This window comes from Grus americana, chromosome 21 (assembly GCF_028858705.1).
Source record: "Grus americana isolate bGruAme1 chromosome 21, bGruAme1.mat, whole genome shotgun sequence".
Classification (NCBI taxonomy): domain Eukaryota; kingdom Metazoa; phylum Chordata; class Aves; order Gruiformes; family Gruidae; genus Grus; species Grus americana.
Genome location: NC_072872.1, coordinates 3,701,005 through 3,721,311, shown reverse-complemented (window position 1 = coordinate 3,721,311; position 20,307 = coordinate 3,701,005). Strand labels below are relative to the sequence as shown.

Genomic DNA, 20,307 nt, shown 5'->3' with positions numbered 1-20,307 from the left:
CTTGTCCCTCTTGCAGCTCAAAGCCATTTTTTCACTGGTCACACTGCCTGCTGTGATTTAATTTGTTATTGATTTTTACTGAGATGGTGTCCGTAACGGAAGTGAAGCAGCCGAAATCACAAGTCACTTCTGAAAATTGTGACGAACCTCTTACCAGCCTGCAAAGGGGATGATTAAAAATGGCTGGAAAGGCAAAATCAATCGAGCCCCTTCAGAAAGTTGTTTGGGTGCACAAAACCAAAAAGCAAGCATTAGCAATATTAAAATCAGATTCTTTCAAAAGCTTCAGCTGGTCTCCTATGTGACAGAAATAGCTTTGTTTCCTAAACACAGAGCAGGGATTTATTTCCACAACAGACGGTGATGGCTGAGGAGGAGTCACTCTAGTGTGTCAGATAAATAACGTGTGTTTCTAACATTATTTTGCACTCCAAAGCTCACAAAAGTCATAACAGCCTTCAGGACAATAAATCTAGAGAGCAGGTTGTGAATTTAACATTTTAGGTCCTGGATAGCTGCCGTGAGAGAGATATTAGATGGGCATTCTGGTGGATCAATGGATTCTCAAGACACACATGTCCCTGCTCAGTTAGGCTCTGAGCCTGCTGCGGTGAGGGCACTCAGAAGTGCTCCACTCCTGTGAAGCTCACTTGCAGCCCCATGCACTCACTCCAGGACCAGCTCCAACTCCTGCTGGGGTCAAGCATAGTTTCAGTGATGTATTCACAGGGTCGCTGTTTTCCTAGGAGCACGGCACGTGGATATTTGTAGATGTAACCTCAGAGAAACCTTGGGAACAGTGAAGTGTTAGCATACCCACGGGAACCAGACACATGCAGGCATTGACTTACCTGGCGCATCCCAATATCTCACTCAGAACTTACTGTCAAGGTCCTCAGTGGGTATAAACTGGTGTAAATCCATCAGATTTACTGACAGTACACTGACCACACTGATCTGCACCATGAGAGCTGGTAACTGTGGTCTCAGATGGAGTTGAGGTGGTTGCTGATTATGCGAACTCTCTCATCAAGCTTGGCTGGATGATGTATGGAGGTATGTTGATAGAGCAGGTGACTGCAGGGAGAGGGGTCCAGCAAGATCCCTCCATCTCCTCTTGTAAGGCATGAGCAAGGTTTGGCCAGGCCATTTCTGTTCTTGCCTGTGAAATGTGCTAGTTCTGCATTTCCATTACATCAATTATGGCCACAGCAAATATTTGATTTCAGTGAAACGTGAAGAGAAAGGAAACTACTTCTTCCTGGCTCAGGGTGGGCTGGATGAGAGTCGGAGTAAAGGAGATGGGGAGAGAGCTGGGGAAGCAGCTCTCTCAGTTTGTGGATGAAGTGGCATGAATATGTATGAGACTGTAATTGGCTCCCACACGTAACCAAGGTGCCTGAAGGCCCAGGCGTCCTGGCTAATTGTTGTAGACAATTAATAACTTAGATTCTACTAATTTCATATCGTGCTGTGCAACTCATTACAGGAGCAGAGAGTGAGATTCTCTGCAAAAGCTGCTTGAAGATAGTGAGGGTTTGGGGATCCAGGCTCAGGGGCAGAGAAGGTCACAACTGGGCTGGCACCATTCTTGGCTCAAACAGCAACGAAGACTCATCATAAATCACAGCCACAGCAGGAGCCAGTGACACTCAGTCTGTCCGTCAGCCTTTAGCTGAGTTCTGGAGTCACAGTGAGTGAAAGCTCTCACCCTCTTGCTCCCCCCTGGAAACAGGAGCTGGATAATAAGTCTGTGGATTTAGTAAAGCACGGAGCAGATCAAACCACATCCTTGTCCTGTGACCCGACTTACACATAGACACTTCTTGTGATGATCTGAATCCCATAAGTCAAAAACATAACTAGACTCCATTGTGTCCCACCCACAGGGACCTGCGAACTCAATGACTCGTGGTGGTATATGACTTCCTGAAGCCCACTTGAGGCTTTCATGATAACCTGCCACTAAAACCAAGTCTCCTTGAGAGGAAACACTAGTAATACTAAGAAGGAGATGTGGCAGCTACCCAGTTTGCTCACTGTTGCAGGGCCTGGAATAGATGCGGACAGTGTATGTGGGAGGACTCATGCTGGTGTAAGCAATGCCTCCCTGCGTGCCCTGGGGAAAGCTGGTATCACTGTCAAGCCAGACTGTTTTGTAAGTAGTCTGAGCAGTGATGCACCCTGGTTTTCAGAGCCTAATAAAGCCCTCTTTGGTGAGGTTTAATGCACTTGTCACAGCAACATTCATCAAAAGCAAACGGCACCTGAGAGAGTGCAGCTCCCTGGTGCTTGAGCGCCCAGGAAATGGATGGTGCTCCAAGTTGAGATTTTGCAGGCAGCATGGAGCACATTACGTCTGGAAGCAACTGATTTTTTTATGGTGTTTCAACAATATCTCCTCCATGAGCTACCTCTCCCTTCCCCTTTCTCCAGCATTCACATATGTGAGCTTGCTGGGGTTTCAACTGCACAACTTCAGTGACTTTCTGCCTCCTATTCCTATTTTAACTTTCTCCTTTTTCTTTCTATTAAATTTTTTCCTGGAGTTTCATGCTAGACATACCTCCTCTCCAACTTTTCTATCCATCTTGCACAAATTCTGTAGCAGCGATCATAGGTACCAGTCCTATGCTGCAGTTTTCCTCTTCTGTTGTACCATTTTTAATCCCCTCACCTGTCTCCTTCACTCTTTTTCTGTCTATTTTCCTCCCTGTACCCACATATTCCCCTGCTTTTTCACTTTCCTTCCTGCTCTTTTGGACAGTCTGACCACAGCAGAAGAGGTTCTGCGAGACCACAGTCCTATCTCTGTGGGCTGAAAGGGGTTCAGTGTCCTACAGATTGATCCCAGGGGGTTCCTGGGAGGGATCCTGGATAGGGCAGGGTCGTGTGAGCTACATTGAATGGTTATAGAGATCCCAGTAACTACAATTCTAAAATATAACTGCAGGGAAAAATGGGAAATAATTATAAATGAATGAATGTAACAGACTGCTGATAGGCACTGGTGGAACTTTAATCTCTGGGCCTTATTAAAGTAAACACATCTACGCCACCCACCAGCTCTGGCCATTCTCACTGCTTTGCCATCTGTTGTAGGATGGCTGGATGGACAAAATTTCCATAAATTGCAGAATGTCCTCATGCGAAGCGCAGTAGGAAGGCTGCTGATAGTTTCTGGTCTTCTGGCTCTGAGGAGACAAAGCTGGTTTTTCACTATAGGGAGGAGAACCAGACTACTTCACGTGTAACTCTCTTTTGAGTTTCAGAACTTGCAGAACTTTTCCAGAATTTTATGAAACTCTCCTCATTTTTGCCCAGGGACAATGAATTTCCAAAACATCCCGTAGACTGCAACTTCAACAAAACAATTCTCTGCCAGCACCTGAGGCAGTCTGGGAAGCAAAATAAACAAGTAAAACCCAAGCCACACATACTGCCTGAGCTTAATGCAAATAAATCACAGAAGTATTAAGTTCAGTTCTAAATCTCTCTCTCCATCTTCCTGTCTTTCATGCTGTCTGTTTCTTGCCTAAGAATATTTTATCAAACCGCCAATCTGAGTTTATGTACAGTTTAGCTTTTTCCTATGGCTATGTTTTGTCTGTCTGCTTCTCTGTTTATACTTCTCACTTTACCTTTATACTAGTAACACCTTATTGGTAAATAGGGGCATACCACCAAAAGCACCTGCAAAAGATAGTTCTCCATCCCCACCTCCCAAGGGACACTTTTCTCCATTTTGAGAGAGCAGGGGCTCTTTTGCAGCAATGGTTCTAGTTCTCGGCTACAGCCTCCACCGGAGGTCACCACTTCCACACTGGAGGCAGCACAGCTGGCTCTGTCCCACGCTGCCATGGCTGCAGTTCACGGCCTTCCGTATGGACACAAACCCACCAGCCGTGGTATGAAGGGCTCTGGAGAATGATGTGGAGCCACCACAAGAGGCAGAGCTGGCCTGTCAGAGCCTGAAGCCACCCTCTTTGGCAAAAGGTAATCCACATCTTTTGCCTGCCTGGGCTGCAGTGCTCAGACACACACTTGGACCCTTTTCTTGCTCCGAGAGAATCAAACCAATCGTTGGCTTCCTCACCCACAGGGTAGAACAGCCTTTCTCCCACATCAGCGGTTCAAGCAGATTGATGTTCAGATGGAAATGTCTGGACAAAGCAAAACACAAAGCACTGAGAATAGGTGGAGGGTTTTGATTGTGCTCCCTGTTTGCTCAGGGTATGAGAACAGCACAAGCTTTTATTCTGTTTCATCATCTAAGGCAGGATGCTTTTCTTGGCGAGGTGGAAGGACCCAGAGATGAAAGGAATACTTAGCTGCTTAGCTTCCCAATATATAAATAGCTGTTACTGAGATAACTCTGTGTGTGCTATTTTAGAGGAGGGACAAAAGATTTATTTGCCAAGCAGATACCGTATAGAACTCCCTACTACTGGGTCTTTGAGAAGACAGGTAATGAGTCATATGCTCCATTGCTAGGAACTGGCCTACCTTTCTGAGATCAAAATAGAATGGGATTGATTTATAGCAGCTATGAATTTGATCCATGTTTTCCCCCCGCAGTTAATTTTTTTCCACAGTGGTAACATTAACAGGAAAAATACTTGATATAAATGTGTGGAATTGGAATGACATCGTCTCTTGCATTAATCATTAGGTTAGAATGTGCTCTGCGTTTGTTACGTGCACACTGGAATATTTCCCACATACTGTTCTCGGTAATTTATACCAGGAAAGGAAGGTTTGATTTTGAGGAATCCTTTTGTTTGCTAGGAACTTCTGACCTAGAACCTTCCTAAGAATTTTCTGGTTTACAGGAATTTTTTTGCTTTCTGGTAATTTTCTGACCCATAACCACTTCTGCAAGCTCTTCTGGTTCTCCAGTAGTTGAAGAGATTGGTAACATTTCCTGGTGTTTCCAAAGTGGTAGTGGGTATGCAGCCTTGTTTCAGCGAGTGAATGGGTTAGTTTGATTTCTTGTCCTCTTCCTTTTTTTTCTGATTCTTATTCTGTTCTGGCTTCCTGGAGCAGGCATTTCTCCCACCTGATTCTCAGAAGTACTTTTCTACTGCCATTGCCAATATGCAAAACCTTCTGATTGTTCCCACTGCGTAGCTGGTGGGGAAGGAGTAAGAAAGGATGCTTTGCTTAAGCATATTCTGTTTTCATTACCTCAGAAAGGAATATCTGAAACCCTAAATATTTCAGCTTAAACTAATATATTTTGGTTCCAGACAGTGCTTCTTAAAGATTTGTGTTTCCACTGAAGAGCTGAAATTTTCAACTAGTACAGTAGAGGATTTTTTGAGGAGCTCTTTATTCCTATTTATGTATTTAGAAACAACTGGGCAGGTTTGAAAAGCTTTGAGCACTCACAAATTCTGTTACAGGTACTGGGATCTTCAGGTCTGATGTTTAGCTGTTTAAATACAGATTTGAGACCCTACCTTTTGGCATCTGGATTTGAACATCTTAGCTTTTTATTATTGGAATGCTCTGACTTTTCCCCAGTGTGACTGCTCCTCATGTGGTGTGTTCCTCTTTTGGGGTCTTGCCTTCATCAGAGAGAGAATTTCTGAAATGCATCAGGACACGGAAGGCTCTGAGTGATTTCTCTCTGTGACACGCAGCAGCTGAGTGAACCTGAGACTTCTGCTACATGAAGGTCAGGCAGCTGCTAGGGCATTTCTGTCAGTGAAAATGCAGTTGAAGAGCTCAGTTAACAGCTCTCCCTCCGTGGTGTCGGGGGGGCTCAGGGGACTGGTAATGGAATATGGCACTCTTTGCCTCTGCTTTACCAGTTAATATTCTCTCTGGTGAGTAATAAGTGAAGGCTAGTGCCAGCTGACTGTGATTTTTGGCCTCTTTGATGTGACCTTGCGGAGTGAACTTAGTTTCTAAATGCCAGATTCAGCAGCCTTCCTCAGTGCTGTACATGGGAGAGGGTATTGCTGGATGCGGTGGGAGGAGGTACATGCAGGCAGTGGGTGGCAGAGTACAGCTTTGAAGGGGCACGTTTAGAAATCACCAATTTACCCTTCCGAGTTCACTAACACTGGGGGTCTGGATGTGGTGAAGGCAGCTGGTAAGAAAAGGCAACAGCAGGCAAATAAACGGCACCCCAATGCCCTCCCAGCAGCAGGCTGTACAGAGGGAGCAGAAGGCTAGAGGAAAGCCAAGGCAGAGATAACCAGAGTCACTTATTCAAGATCCCAGAGTGGATCCTGGGAGCCCAGGAATAGAGGAATAGAGGGGTCTTCTGGACTGCAATGTGCCTCACACCACCCTGCCTCTTTATAGATTGTTATTGTTTATGTTTATACCATTAATAGTTTGAGGAAAATCTATCTATAGTAGAAGTTCACTTATTATGTCTCCCCTTCTATGTTCAACTAACTCCTACTATGATCTGTGTGGTAGAGTCCATTTAAGGACAACTTTTTAAGTAGAGGGCAGGTAAAATGGTATTAGGCGCTCTACAGGTGGACATGAAAAAGAAGAGTTGAACAATTGCAGAAGGGTTTCTACAGACTCTGGGGCTCAAGGAGGGGCCAGCTCTATAGAAAAACACAAGGGAGACACAAGGCCAAAGATGAACGATGGAAAAGGAGAAGGAGAAGGAAAAGGAAAAGGAAAAAAGGAAGAGGAAAGGTTGAGCAGCATCCGCCAGAGGAAGGCCATTAAGAACAGGGCAACACTATCCCAGTTCATCGGTCCCTGCAGGGAGACAGCTGCTGCATTTGTTCTGCTGCCTCCCCCCTCAGAGTGGCCTGTAATGTATAAGCTCACCGGGAGGCACAGAAACGGCCTCATCTCTCTCCCCTCCCCTCTGTCCTCTGATGAGAACACTGAAATAGAGGGAAGGATGTCTTGTTCAAGGTCGCATAGTGAGTCAGTGGCAGAGCTAGCTGGAGACAAGCCTCAGGGCTTCTTGAGTCCCTGGCCTGCATCCACTGTGCATTCACTGGCACGAAGCAGCTCTGCAAATCCCGCATTCATTACAATACAATAAAGCTTTGCTGCATGGGTCTTTTTTTTTTTTTTTTTTTTTTTTACAATGTCTCTCAAAAACCCAAGACTTATTTGCATTTTAAAACCACCAGTTACAGCTCAGAAAAATGCTATTCAGTAGTTCCCAGAGCTCAGGAGTAAAGATTCTCTCTCAGTTGTTCTCTCCCAGTTCTTTTGCCTAAAATGTATTTTTGTCCAAATTGCACAATACTTATTGCTAATGTTTATATCATGAATATTCATGACATCCTAGGGCTTCAAGACTCCAGTGGAAAGGCGAGCACAGGAGGCACGGCAGCCCTGATACTCCTACACTCCATACATACAGGGTAGAGACGTCAGGGTGAGAAGGCTTGTTTGGTTAGGATGTGAGCTGTGGGATACTAATGCAGTCTGGAAGCCTTTGGGGAATGCTGGTGAAACTCCATTAAACAGTGCAGTGAAGGCCTTTTGAACAAACAACTTCCATAAAACCATTAGCTTCACTTAATTGCAAGGCAAAGGCCCCACACACAGCGGGGGGTTAGAATACACTCTGTCTCTCTTTACATCTGTTTCTTTTTCTCAGGCAATCTGCAGATGGGCTTCCCTTTCCCAGAGAGCTTCAGGACTGGGGAAACTCTTCCTGCCCTCAGAAGTGTAGGACTGTACCTGTCAGCAGCGGCAATTTAGGTTTCCACATGCAAATTTACGCCGTTGCTTGAATGCCAAAAAAGCCTGCCCCTACCGTGCTGTGCTGTGCCCCTCTGCCCAAACAGAGGCAGCTGCCTGCAGGGCTGCCAGAGCGGGCTCCAGCGCTGAGCTGCTGTGCGTGCAGGGCTGGGTCACGCTTCCCTTTCGCTGATGTGGCTGAAGGCTTCCAGCCTCACTGCTGTTCAGATGGTGCCATCTGGCTCTCATGAAATATATGAGAAATGTTATCCAATAAAAGAGGGGGCTGGCTGGCTGTGTGCCTTCACCTCTGCGCTCTTTGGGGAAGGGATTGTTTCTGCATCTGGGAAATGTTTAACTTAATTTTTGAGTACTAGTGTTGCCTGAGTAAGAAATAATAGGCTGGCAGTTTGAATTCAGGCCTGAGTCAGTGGTAGCTAGAAGCTGTTTTGCTTGATCAGGTCGGGGCTGAGATTTATAAATACGCAGCACATCACAGAAATCGCTTGTGATATGGCTTTCTTAGTTTTGTGGACAGATAGGAAATATCCCTTTCCTTGATGTTGCTTCAAGCAGGATGTTTGGGTTAGGAAAGAGGAGAAGGAAAAGGACTGAGTTCTCTGCCAGGAAGACACTAGGAAACAAAGAGCACAACTTCAAAAAGACTGAGGAATGTTTCTAAACAGAGCATTTTATCCCCACTCCCCGTTCTTCTCTTCTGCAAATATGCTTTATCTGCAGCTCAGTATCCTTTGGGGGTTGCCCCCAGGAGCTGAGGGGTGTCGGATGTTCCTGCAGATTCTCCAGGGACACTTAGCTGGCAGCTGATGAAACAGAACCTCTCTGGCTTTGGGGGCTCTTGCCCTTTCTTCTTGGGTTTATCCATTATTTTCTCTCCACTTTCTTAAGCTTGCTGGTGTATTCAGACAGTCTTGCTTTGAGCCCTGGCTAACAGCAAGTGCTTGGAGAAAGCTGCTCAAATAGGAAAGGTCTCAACTCACAGGGCCAGATTCTGTTCTCAGCTGTGCCGCCATAAACCCCACCAACTCCTAAGGACTTACTCTGCAGTGACATTCGTGTAGCTGACATCAGGCCCGCAGACATAAGCCCACTCCTTTTTCATGCACCCACAGTCTTGCACTCACTCATGCGCAGTGTCACCCTTTGATCCAGACGCTTCTCTCTAACAGCCAAGCACGCTAATTTACGCAAACACTGGTAGCCTCATGCATACTCCAGGGACATACTGGCAGACTCTGCGTGCACTCATGCGTACACACTCACACGTATGCATTTCACCTTCCCGAGCCTGGCTCCCAAGCCAGCAGTGGTGTTTAATAGAAGTTCAGTGCTCAGTTGTTACCCAGCCCTCTTGGCTGTACGGCTTGCTGTCTGGTACAAACTTGAAAGCCTTTCAGGCAATCAGGTAGTAATAGACCTTGTGGAAGCTGAAAGTCCCCCAGATAAAATTTACAAGGCCTAAGAGAGCCTGCCTGGCATTATTTAATGCTTTAGTAATGAGTACCTGAACAGGAAAGATTGCTTGGGTAGTTTTATTCTGCATAGATGAGCAGTCAGAATTTCAAAGAGGGGCCATAAATATAAGCATGCGGAATGGCCGATGGTGCCTGATTTTGGTGTGGAAGGCAGTCGTGCTGAGGCCACGAGAAGGTTAGAGAGCATGAATAAAGGGGAAAATGTTTTCCTTTAGCTTCCCAACTCTGAAAGACATCTTTTAACCAGGAACGCCTTTAGGTGCAGCAGCAATCCTTTCCTGCCTGCTTGTGAGTGTGTACCTCTGTGCATGTGGCCAGGCGCTTGTGAATACGCAGCTTACTAATGAAGACTGCAGTACAGTGCTAATGTCTCTTGGTGTCACGCGTGTGTTTGTGTACCTGCGTGGTTAATGAGGACAACAGCAGGGTGCAGCACATCATCTGTGTACTAGCTGTTTGCCTGTGCCCGTGTGGGGTTAATAAAAGCCACAAATAATGCTAATTCTTTGTAGATGCATTTGCATTGTTAGTGGAGCCTGCAATAAAGCACTGAAACCTTTGCGTACGGGTATGTGCAAGTAATGTAGGTACAGCTTGATACGGTTTGTGTTTATGTGCATGGACATTGCTGCTTATGTAGACAGTTCTAATCTATGTCTGAGTAAAACATGTTTGGTGCTGCTGACTTAAACTAGTAATGAACTATTTATTCATTTTGGCAACACATGCCATTTTGTTGAACTTCTGTGAGGCCTGAGGGAGGGAAATGATAGCAGTCAGAGGCCGATGCTTTCTGAGCACAGAGGGGCATGGAAGGAAATGTTAAGCCAGGTGTGAAGATTTCCACTATGCACCATCCTGCCCCTCCCATCCCCAAATATTTGAAAAGTTTTATTTCCTTCCAATGCAGAATGAAAAGAGACTGAAAGCACAGAAGTTGCCATAGAGCAAGACTGTCAAACCCCCAGTCACCCCTTCCATCCAAGTGAATATTCCATTATGGGGCTTTTCGAGTCCTGTGCAGACCCCTGTGTGTTGTGACGTTTAACAGATGCATGTGGCAGTCTGAGTGTCTCTGTATTGACAGGGAAGGGCATATTCTTCATGTATATGGTGTAGGTGCTAACATAGCAAGAGAAACTTCTAGTTCAACTACGGGCTAGCGTAGCTCTGTGGCATGCGTGTGGTAAAGCATGGTTTTTGCTGTCGGAAAACCCTGTACAAATTTTAAAAGCTAAAGCTGTCAAGTTGACGTACTTCTGCGTGCGGAGAGGGGATGGGTACAGTTCATCCGTGAGCAGGTGTGTCAGCATCACTTTGTGTCTGTTTGTCCATGTGTGCATTGCAGGACTCGGTGCACTGCATGCTTGTGCAAAGAGTGGAGCAGGGGGCCGACGATGGGCTTGCACGTGTGTGCCTGTCTGTGCCCAGAGGGCTGTCAGAAACGCTGCCAAGGAGAATCATGTTATTGTCTGAGTGCTCGTATGCAGCGCTGACTGATAACTCCCTGCAGTTTGCTGGGCTCTGCTGTGTGATTGATAGAGCGCTGTCCCTGACATCAGCGTGGGCTCTGCTCACATCACTGGCAAAGTTAGAAAAAGCGATTTTTCCCTTTACTGTACACTTGAAGTTTTCACAAAATTGCTAACCCTTAACCATCACCTTCTCTGCAGAAACCTCCATCGCTGGCAGAAATGCGCAAAGCTGGTAGAATGCAATTTTACTTCAGGAGCCTCATTAAATTTGCATTCCTTGGAGCGCCACAAGGAAGATGATGGTCTGGCTTTGTCTGCCTGGCTTCCTGTTCACTTTGGGTGATGCATCAGAAAGAGCGCAATGCCTCTGACACAGCTGCCTGCCTGGAGACAGACACAGGTGATGGGCCTGTTTTACTGTGCTGCTCATTACTTGTTATTGACTTGACAAATCTGTCTAAAAACTGGGGTAGCAGATATTTTCCCTAGGCACCATCAACACTCAAATAAACAAGAATATTGGGAAAAACATGCTTAAGTCACTTCTATAATGTATCATAGAATCACAGAATGGTTTGGCTGGGAAGGGACCTTAAAGCCCATCTAGTTCCAACCCCTGCCATGGGCAGGGACACCCTCCACTAGCCCAGGTTGCCCAAAGCCCCATCCAGCCTGGCCTCGAACACTTCCAGGGATGGGGCATCCGCAGCTTTGCTGGGCAACTGGTCCAGAGTCTCACCACCCTCACAGTAAAGAATTTCTTCCTTATATCTAATTTAAGTCTACCCTTCGTCAGCTTAAGGCCATTCCCCCTTGTCCTGTCACTCCATGCCCTTGTAAACAGTCCCTCTCCAGCTTTCCTGTAGCCTCTTCAGGTACTGGAAAGTGCTATAAGGTCTCCCTGGAGCCTTCTCTTCTCCAGGCTGAACAATCCCAACTCTCTCAGCCTGTCTTCATAGGAGAGGTGCTCCAGCCCTCTGATCATCTTTGTGGCCTCCTCTGGACTCGCTTCAACAGCTCCATGCCCTTCTTGTCCTGGGGACCCCAGAGCTGGACACAGTACTCCAGGTGGGGTCTGATGAGAGCAGAGTAGAGGGGGAGAATCACCTCCCTTGACCTGCTGGTCATGCTTCTCTTCATCCAGCCCAGGATATGTAGCCTGATTAAAAGCCATTCCCATCAGGTAGTTGCTCAGCAATTTACTGACATAATCTCCTGCTCTTAATAGAATCGTAGAATGGTTTGGGTTGGAAGGGACCTCAAAGATCATCTAATTCGAACCCCCGTGCCATGGGCAGGGACACCCTCCACTAGACCAGGTTGCCCAACTCTTGCAGGAGTTCACATTGTAGCAACAGGACACCCCAGTAAACAGGCCAAGGATGGGGGGGATGTTGTTCTCTCCCTGCTTCCAAAACCGGAGTCCCAGAAGCGTGCACAATAAATAAATGCAAGACCACTGTATCCAGCACGGTCATTAGAGACTCCTGTCAAGACTAAGCAAAGCCCCTGTAGACAGGGATGTCTTTATCATAGAGAGGACTCTTTTGACTCCTGAAAGCCAAGGCAAGGCTCTGTGGTCAAGTTAAATGACAAGCTGTGCAGAATGCCTAGCTGCGGAAGGGACTCCTAGTTAATTCAGGGGTTGTTGCTGCATACCTCTACCACTGAATGCATACAGATGTCTCCTATATGGTGCGTCTTCTAGTGGTGGGAGTACCAGCAAGGAATCCTTCCCAGAGTCCTGGCTCTGAACACGGGGTGGACCTGCAGCACCGGACAGTTGCTGCCAAAGTTTCTGGCAGTTTCTGTTCCAAGATCTGCCTGCTAGCGGGGTGGAGGTAGTGCCTTGCCCTGGCAGAGCTGGATTCCCACCGCCTTGTCCGGAGCTTGTTACACCGGGCATTGCCTTCACTCCTCAGACGGCAGCCTCGAAAAAAAAGGCTCCCTTTGAGGGTGGGCAGGGCAATCCCGGGGTGGGCCCGCAGCCCCGGAGGGCTCCGAGCGCACCCTAAGCAACGCCTCCCGTTACCTGCCTTCTCCGTCCAGGAGTTGCACGGGGAGGGGACGCACCGGGGACCGTTCCCAAGCGCCCTGTGCCGCCACCCCGACGCCCGGCGCAGGCGGCCGTCCTTCCGCTCGGGGCTGCCTTCCCGGCGCCACCGCACCGGGGGCCGGCGCGGGCGGGGGCCGCGCACGGGGCAGGGTTTATAGCGCGGCCGCAGCGCCGCCCGCAGCCCGGCGGGGCGGCAGCGGGCAGCGGCCGCGCCCGGGTGCGGAGCTCCGCACCGCTCCGCACCGCAGCGGCGGGGGCTGGCGGCCGCCCGCCCGCCCGCCCCTCCGCCCCCGGGGGCCGGCGGGCCGTGCTAGTAGTCGGCCGCGGCGAACGGCGGAGTGGCATTAAAAGGCGGCGGCGGCGGTTCGCCGCTGTGGTACCCAGCGGCGGGGCCGGGGGAGGGCTGCGGGGAACGGGACCGGTGCACGTCGCCGCCGCCGCTGGGCGGGGGGACGCGGCGCTGCAGGGCGAGCATCCGATACCGCGGTACCCGGCTCTGCCCCGGCATCGCTGCGAGCACACGGCTGCTGCCGCCCGGGCGGGCGGAGGTGAGTGCTGCGCTCCGCTCCGCGAAGTGGCCCCGGGGCGGTGGGGGGGGGGGGAGCTGTGGGGCACAGCCGTCTCCCCTTGTACCGTCTCCCCGCTGCCCGCCGCCAGCCCCCAGGCGCTCGGCTCTGCCTCTGAAGGTGGCCGGGGGGAATAGGTTGCGCTCCCGGGTCCCGCCGTGGCAGGCGATGGTTAGGGGAGAGCGCAGCTTGTCATCGCTCCCCTTCACCCCGCTCCGCAGTTTACTCTTTTTTTTTTTTTTTTTAAGCTTTCCACCATCAACAACACCCCACTCCCCCCCTTATTTTTTTTGCTGCGAATACAACAGATAAATCCCTCAGTTGTGTGTTTAGCCAACTCTCCCTGGAAGCTCTGGAGAGTTCATGAATATGCACAGAGGAGAGCGTTGCCCAGGGAGGCTGCCTCTATAATAAGCTGATTGAGCTGTGCCTGCAGCAGGGCTGTTCTCCTGGGGGAAAAGTTGGGTGCCAGAACTGAGCAGCTTTGTGTCCCCGACTTCACGGAGGGTTGGCCTGCCTCCCTGAGGAGGAGGAGAGCCAGCAGAGACATTCTCCAAGCTCAGGGATGTTAGCAGGTCCAGCCAGGCAGGATCCTCATCTCTGACAACAGCTGGTGTCAGATGTTTGTCCAGAAGATGTAAAGAGAATCATGTACCTGGCACATGGAAGGCAATCTTCCTGTTTTATACTGGCTTGTGTAGAAATTGACTTTTCCTGCCTAAAAACCCCGGATCGCTTAGTAAGAGCATTACATTGCTTAGCTACAGTCCCAGTTGCAGCCCAGTCCTGAGCCCTTACTATTCCAGGTGCTCTCCAAAGACGTGCCAGCAAAACAGCCTGTGTCCTGGAGAAAATGAAGTCTTTCATGTTCTTTCCTATTTGGTAATGTGATGACCAAACCAAAAGAGTGGGGCTGGTTGCCGCCGCCCAGGTATTTGAAAGCACTTGGGAAGGGTGGGAGCTGCTGGGACCTGAGTATAACTGAAAACCTCTGGGACAGATGGACTAAGATGAAAGTGGCAGGTCCCTCAGGCTTGTGTAGGACCTTGCATCTGTCTTGCTGCTGCATCCTGTGTCGCTTGCACTTTTGTTTTGTGCACAGGCACAGCGGCGTGCTGGTTAGCAACCTTAGCTTATGCAATTATTAGGATAGTGTTTTGACAGCTGTGCTGAGTCTGTTAGGGTCTAATGTAATATGCAAGCAAATAAGTTCCTTTAAAACAAGGCTGATGCATGCCCTCTTCTGCGGCTGCAAGACATGACTCAAGTTAAGTGGGATGAAGACTTGTGTATTGAAAGAGAAGTACTTTTACAATTCAAATGACAGACAAATAAACACACAGACTTTTTGCTCACAAAGCCACATGCTGATACACATAAAATCTGCTACCCTAAAAGCTCAATTTTCTTTTTAAAAAAATTTCCTGTGAAAATGTCGATGAGCTTTTGAAACTAGCTTTCTATTCTCACCAGTAAAACTTTGCTTGGGGACAATATTTTTTCCCTCTTCCTCCCCAACAACCTTGTGAAGTGTTGATAAAGATATTATCCACAGCATCAGCTTCCTTTGATTGCTCTTTTAGGCTGTGTGTCTAGATGGAAACCTAGCAACACAATAACTGTATTGAAGAGAGATGTTTCACTAGCTACATTTCTTTTATCACACTGGATGCATCTTCAGACATTAGACTCATCAAGCCAGTCTCTTTACCCCTTTGGAGCCTTATAGTTTGAGTCCCTGAGCCTGGAATAAACCAGACCTGAGCTAGTGAAAAAGACAACAAAGATGGAATGGAAACTCTTAATATGATAAAAGATCCATTCCTCCTTTCTTCCTGCTGCCCCTGTGGACACCTGCTATATTCCCATGGGGAAAATACTACAGAGGGAGAATGCTCGTCTAGTAGAAAAATGATTCAAGGGGAAACTAGCCATCAGCATTCGTGACTGTTTCACCTAGACACACACGGGGAAAAGCTAAGGGACAAATGGCCCAGAGCAATATATAACAGTATAATATGTGAGAACCAGACTGGCGTTTGGGAAGTAGCATCAGCATCATTCCAATCGCCTACTGTGGTGAAGATTGTGATTCAATTTCTGCAACGTACAGAGCCAAATTCATCCTTGGATAAAAAAAAAAGAAAACCACCACCTGAAATCACTGACACTCTATCTAGATTTACCTCACGGGCTGTATTCTGGTGTTCGTAGGTATATTGACAAATACCCCTGTTGTGCATACTGTCTCTTTACAACAGTGGAGTAAGGCACTGCCAAGGAGTCAAGGTGACAATATCTGACTGGCTCTGTGTGATTTAGGGGCACAGAAATGAGGGATTTCACACTGGTGAGATCTCTGTTAGTTTTGAGGTGTTTGGGGAGAATGCCTTTGCTAGGTGCTAAAAATTCTCTCAGTACCTAATATGTCCTTGGCAACACCTCCAAAGATCTCGTACTTTTTCAGCATTAATGAATTAAACATCACAAAAGTCTTCGTCAGGTCAACAGGATGAGTGGTTAAGTTCTTCTGTATCTGTCATTTCTGAACTGTCAATGAGAAGTGTTTATAACAAGCTGTATTGTGCAGGAGTTTATGGTGTAGCTGCGATGTGCGTGGATGTATATGTAACCGTATAGCATGAGAGCGATAGGGTGTGTGCATTTTGGTGTGGCGCTGGGGAAGGGTATGTATATGGTGTTAACATTTTGCATCCGAAAAAACCACGGCACATCTATCTGAAATCCTCTTGTGATGCCAGTGCTCTGAGGTAAGTGCCGCTTATACAAAGACTTGCCTGTTGGGCACAAATACTTAATAAGTAAGCTTGACTGAGACTGGAGAGGGATAGGAGTTCATACCCTGATGGCACATGGAAAATCTGGATAAGCTGTGATTTTTATTTCTGAAGTTTGAACAGGTCCTACTGTGAGTCCCAGCGTCTCTGGGTGATGCTGCCATGGTCTCTGTGCATGCCAACGTGCAGTAAATCCTGGTAAGACTCTTTTTAGCACGAAGCATTTAGCATACAGTTGGTTTAATCCTCTAATCTTATCAAGCACTGACATAAATGAGAACTGAACAGATTCATTCATTCTAAAAAATCAAACCCCGTTATATTTCTCAGTGTAGTGCACAAGATTTCTCCCTTCACTTACCTGATTGGATTATTTTTTTTTTTTTTTTATCCATTGTTTGTTTAAAACTATCTGGCTATAGATTTGGGCTCAGTGGTGAAAAGTACTTGGTAATCAGCTCTGCTGTGATGTGAGTTTATCTGCTGTTTAAGTAGCCTCAGGGGTTTTCAGGATCAGAGCCAGTCGCGTGGTCTGGGAGGCATGGTTACTGAAGTTGCAAGGTTGGCAGAGGAAGGAGTTGCTGGTAAGCGTGGGTACTTGTAACCTCCTTGGTGACAAGCAGTCCTGTTTACTTTTTGTTCCTTTTGTGCCAGTCAAGAGGAGTGGAACATGTCCTTTGCCTTCTTCCTTTCCACGCACCTCCCTGTTTCTCTCTACACGGAGAGATAAAACAGTCCTCGCGAGGTGTGCGTGCAGGCTGCCATTCGGCTCTGAATGTGTGGCCAGGGGCAGGGGAATGTGTTTCCAGACCTCGTGATGAAGTTGAACAATGAAATATTAGTTTCTAGCACTCCTGTATGTCTCCCCTGTGATACCACAGAACAGGCTATCTCTTTAAATGATTGATTTCACACAGATTTACTTGAGTTCATTCATCTTGATGCAGCTTTAGCAGGGTGAATTTTCTCTGAGGTCTAGCCTTACTGATGTCTTTTCTAAGGGCTGGATCCTGCCTCCTTTTCTCTTGCAGAGGAGTACCTTATTTCATGAATAGCTCTACTGCATTCAGTGAGACTGTTTAAAGAGTAAGGTGCTGTGGTGCCTGTGACTCAGACTAATGCAAGTCAATTTAAAGGACAGATTAAGCGCAGTGTGAGTATGGATTGCAGTGTCTGGCCCTTAATGAATAATTCAGGAACATGGAGGACACAGTATAAGAGTTAAGTGCTTAATCCAGCTCTAGGTGAAGTCAGCAAGAGTCTTTCCATTGACACCAGTCCAGAATATGTTTCAGCATGGGCTTAACTGTGAGTTTGTAAGTTGTCCCTTTGATGGCAGTGTGCTTCAGGTACGAGCTACAGCAACTGTCTGAAATGGCACCCAGTAGAATATTAATCATTATTTATTCTTGCCCATCGTACTGTCATGAACTGTCCTCTGCAGCACCCTTAGAGAAGTTTTCTGAGGTCTCAGCACTGCTATTGAGTCATGCTTTCATAGTACCAAAACCAGAAAAGATTAATAACTTGAGTGCCAGACCATTAACAGGAGAAAATACAGACACAAAAAGTTTGGCAAAACAGACTACAACGGTTTAATTTTGGTTGCGTGCTCAGGATGATGCAAGAACAAGGCACTTGCCACGTCATATGGATTTACCAGAACTGGACACTCAGCACTTCACAGCTCAGGAGTCCACTTGTGTCTATTCCTGCTGGTGGCTGAGCGCAATCTGCCTTCACGGGGGGTGAACAGAACCCCCAGGCGCTGGGAGACCCATTGTGGTGGGGTGGCAGAGCAGCTATCTTCTGCTGATGGGAAGCAGAGTGCTCTGCACCCTTAGCTCTTGTTTTGTGCTGTGGGTCTGCAGTAGCTGTGGGAATCCTGTCCTTCCAGCTGGCCCAGAGGGATTTACTTTCTCGTAAAGGTACAGTTCTGCACTAATCACAAGCAGTGCTGATCTTTTGATGGCAGCAGCATCATTGACTTGGAGGGGCAGAGCATCTCCTCTTTCTTGTTGTAGCTCTGGAAGTATAAAACATCCAGTGAAACCTGTGCCCTTGCTCTCAGCCTACAGATCCTGGCAGTGCCACAAGCTTTGCTCGTCTGTGGGGAGGCAAGCATGCCCATTGCAGGGCAGGGCACCCAGGCATGGGCTGTCTCCTGTGCTGAAATTAGGGCTTTACAGATACCTGACCCTTTTTTCCTGTTATCTCTACTTGCTGGGAGAAGAGGTCTGGGGAACAAGGCTGGGATACTTTCCCTGCCATCTGCCTTAAGGCAGCAGGCTTGAAAGTTGGCACAGTTAATTCCTAATCTTTGCCAAGCTCTGTTAATAGAGAATGACTCTTCCTGAATAGAAGGCAGTTCATGTTACATAAATAGTGGAGGAGGGGGAGAGGCCAATGTGTTTGCAGGGGGTGAAAGACGTACTGGCAGTCGTCTGGTTCTTAAACTGCTGCTGGTCTTGACTCTGTGCTTCTTTATGGAGGAGAGTCAGAGGTGAGAATCATTTATTTTCTGCCTGGACTTCAGGGCGTGGATGCTATTGCTTCTGGGGCCTGGTTCTGCAGCTGCGATCTCACTTTCTCTGTGTAAACGCTGTCACGCCAGTGAAGTCACTTTGGATTTGTTACTGGGAGTGTGAGGCCAGGATCTACCTGCTAAGATGACTACATTGACAAGCTTGTATGGGCTGCAGGGCATCCTATCTGATGCTGCCACATGTTTTCTTCCCATTTTACTTTTACACAGCAGAAATTTCTTTGACTTGAAGTTCAGGGAGATCTCTACTCTGAGCTCACTTGGCTATCTGATGTTGGGCTTGGAAGTCGCAGAGTCTGTTTCTTCACCTGTATGTGATGATATATATTTAATTAATAACAATAATGCCCCCTGTTAAATTGGCACTTTCATTTCCAGGATCATTTGGCTCAATACGTTGTTTCTTTCACAGTCTGTCTACAAAAACGTCTCCTAGGAGTCCTGTTTCCCCCTGCCTGCCCATGTTCTTAAAGGATCTGTGTGTTTGCAGACCAACAGCAAAGAAGGAAATTCATGTGTTAGCATCATAGGCCTCTGCTGGGTATTAATTTCTTTACACGTGATGATACTGAGCATGGGAGGAGCTGGGGCATCTGGTGATCAAAGCAGAGGATTGGGAAGAGTTGGGTACTATTGTTGCTCTGCCACAAATCTTGTGATTTTGAGCTGATCTAGAAGGTCGCTGTAGCAAAGATGACTCTGGGTTTTGGATGCCTCAGTTTCTGGGCACCCAGTTTGTGTCTCCGTTACCTGGAGTTGTAGGTACCACTGCTGCTCCCCAAATGGCAACTAAAACCAGGGTCCACTTAACAGTATTAGCTGTAACTTGCCTGGTCTGTATTTAGCTTCTGTTAAAGTCAGCAAAAGTTATAGCTTGAATTCCAGCAGAGCTGGAACTAGACAGTGGAGCCTTGCTTAATTCATTTGTAAACTTGCATATAATCTGACCTATTTCCCTAGAGGAATAAGGGAATTGGATCTGATAGGTGTTTGCAAAGGGTTTACGCAGTCTCTGATAGAAGCTGATATGATGCATAAATGCAAAGTGCTCTTTGCTCCTAGGGGGATGTGCTGTATGTTGACTTGTTTCTTGGCTCTCTTTTACACCCAGGAGCTGGGAATGAATTGCTTTTGAGTGCTGTATTAAGGTCTGTGGAGACAATCTGGAAAAAAAAATAATATCCTAATCCTTGCTACTGCTTAGGGTACTGCTGAACATGCAGCACACTTGATTCCCTGAATCAAATAACTTGTCTTTTTGTTCCTCCTTTTAACAAGGCAAGCGAATTTCTGAAGAAGGGGCTGCAGACTCAGATTTGAACTAGAGCCCAACAGGGCATTTTAAACGTGTCTGAGAAGCCCAAAGCAACCCTGGCTCCTGCTTGTAAATCAAAACTGGCCAAATCCCCTGTCTTCACATTTCCTTTGCCACCTCTTTCCCTTCACCCTCCCCCTCGCACACCCTCCCACTTGCTCTCCAGCTAACAACTCATGCGCCAAGTTTAATCTCCAAGCCAATTTTTATGGCTGAGTTGAAATGGAAAGGTGGACAGGCCCACGAGAGCATGAAAGTGACTCAATAAAACAGTGGGCTCCACTTAAACTGAGGGCTGTGAGTCTGGACAACATAGACAACAGCTTGTTTTGAAGGCTAAATCTATTTTGCTGGAAAGCTTGGGCTAGTTCTGGAACCG

The 20,307-nt window shown here is 47.4% G+C and overlaps 1 protein-coding gene across 3 annotated transcripts in view; it reads left to right on the top strand.

The window, feature by feature from the left end:
• Window positions 1–20,307, top strand: part of LOC129195168 (protein dispatched homolog 3) — a 148,072-nt gene that overhangs the window by 91,396 nt on the left and 36,369 nt on the right. Inside the window, exon 1 of one of the 3 annotated variants that reach the window (XM_054800992.1) lies at window positions 13,032–13,252. The exons of the other annotated variants lie outside the window; for them this stretch is intronic. The gene's annotated coding sequence lies outside the window, so the exon portion shown is untranslated. Of the gene's footprint in view, window positions 1–13,031; window positions 13,253–20,307 lie in introns of those variants that run through there. 3 annotated transcript variants of the gene reach the window in all.